This window comes from Nematolebias whitei, chromosome 4, assembly GCF_014905685.2.
Source record: "Nematolebias whitei isolate Nwh7 chromosome 4, NemWhi1, whole genome shotgun sequence".
NCBI classification, from domain to species: Eukaryota; Metazoa; Chordata; class Actinopteri; order Cyprinodontiformes; family Rivulidae; genus Nematolebias; species Nematolebias whitei.
Genome location: NC_056501.1, coordinates 48,986,127 through 48,988,239, shown reverse-complemented (window position 1 = coordinate 48,988,239; position 2,113 = coordinate 48,986,127). Strand labels below are relative to the sequence as shown.

The 2,113-nt window shown below is 37.6% G+C and overlaps 1 protein-coding gene across 1 annotated transcript in view; it reads right to left on the bottom strand.

Annotated features, from left to right (window-relative positions):
* il1rapl2 (interleukin 1 receptor accessory protein-like 2) overlaps positions 1-2,113 on the bottom strand; it is a 460,778-nt gene that overhangs the window by 110,355 nt on the left and 348,310 nt on the right. The gene's annotated exons all lie outside the window — the stretch shown is intronic.

Below are 2,113 nucleotides of genomic sequence, written 5' to 3'. Positions count from 1 at the left end.
TTTTGTAGCAACTTTAGCTCTTAGCCACGGGGCTTTGTGGGTGCTTTAAAAAAAATTTTTTTTTATTCTTGTTAAACTGTAAATATTTAAATTTTATGCTTTATTCAGACTTATTCTACTATGAACTAAAAATATATTAATTTTTTTTATTCTGCTGATTTATTATTTATCTATACACCTTCCTACTTTGTTTTTAAAAGTAGCTAGTTTTGTTTTTAGCTAGCAGTTTATTCTCTTGCATTTAACAATTATATTGCTCTTTTTTATTTTCACCTAGTATTTTACTTCTCTTAGCTAGCATTTAGCTTTTAGCTAGGAAAACTTATTTGAGCCTGTCCGTAGTATCGTAACTGTTTTACCTAGTATTATGTTGCTTTTTCATACAAATTAGCTGTTTTAGCGCTTAGCTAGTGTTTTGCTTCAGCTAGCATTTTGCTTTGTTTAGCTTTGAGCTAGCCTGAAGCTCAATTTAGCTTTTGTTTTTTAGCTAGCAATCTTCTTCATTAATCTTTAAGTACAGGGTAGTGTTTGTAGTGAACTTAACCTGATGTCAAAACTAAGCCTAAGGTCAAAACCCTTGACCTTAAGAACCTTGTGGGACAGGAACTGTCATTTCATTGATGTCAAATCCAGAAATACAGGTTCACCCATCCTGAGACTTTCTTTCTTGAAAATTCAAGTGAAAGAACACTCTCTTTTCTATTATCATTCCTGTTTTACAAATGTTTGATAATCAAAGTGTTTTAGTTCAAACATTTTAGATGTTACAGTGAACTAATCAATTTTATTAACTGTAGAACAGTAACAATGATTTTTGGTTGCTTATGCAAAGTAGAATTCATGTTAAGGCCTGTTACAGATTTTTATGCATTTTCTGATTTATGTCTTTGAATGAGCAAGTGTGCGTTTTCCAAGGTCAGGAGTCGAAGCAGACGTGTTGGAACAACTGTCTTGTTTTTACATCCTCTCAGACGTCAACAGAGAAGTTGGCACCTGTTCTCCAAACTCGCCAAAACAAACTTTCTCTGTCTCTGAGAACAGTTTTAATCTGTTCCATAACAATTCTTGCTGTTTTCTGACTTCTAGTAACCTCTTACGTCACAAACCACACCCCTGTCTGGTTGATATTGCCCAATCAGGGACTCCCAAATGGACCGGGAATAGAGCTCTTTAAAATGCCGGTACTTCCTAGTTCTCCAGTTCTGAGAAGTTCGGTGAGGCGCTGAGAAGTTCTGAGATGTTCGCAGTTCAGAATGCAGAGAGTTTGGGAGTTCGTGAATGCAAACGCAGGCGTTCATGGATGCTGCTAAACCAAACAAGCTGAACCAGAGACGATTTTGGGAATTATAACTTCTGTTTGGATAACATCGCACGGCTCTCGAGGTATTTGGCTGTTCTCACTGAGACGCTGAACAGTGGTTGGAAGTGAGACTCCACGCCGGAACTGATCTATCTTCAGAAAAGGTAAAAGTCGACCTTCACCAAAAGTGTACTGTGGGACAAGCTGATTTCCGAAGGAGCGTGCACGTTCTGGTTAAAACAGATAAATTCCCTCACACATCTCTCTGTAAGATAAATCTCAATTTTCCCTCTTTAAACTCTCCTTTCTGCTAGAAAATTGTACAGTTTTCATTAATGTCTGTGGTGAAGCAACGGAAAATCATGGCCGTATGATTTTCCTGGTTGTAAAGCTGATTGATTATGTGGTTATTTTCATATTTTGCCAAATTAATGTAAATGTTTGATGTTAAACTTTGATTCTGTAAATAAATGACCGCATTCATTTTGATGGGTCAAAGATAAATGACGTCTCACGTTTACATTTCATTAAATTCAAAGCACGACATCATCCAGTCCAGAAAGATGAGTGAACCCGTTTAATGTATGAATATATCTCAGGATATGTCATACTACATATTGGTGGCCCGTAACGTGCTCATAAATGGACTGTGTATGCGTGTAATAATTGATATTTCATGTTGGCATGAGGAAAATAGCAGATTGTTTGCATGTTTACGCAGCGGCTGGGCTGCGCGCTTGGAGTAGACACTGCATGTTTACGCAGTGGCTGGGCTGCGCGCTTGGAGTAGACACTGCATGTTTACGCAGCGGC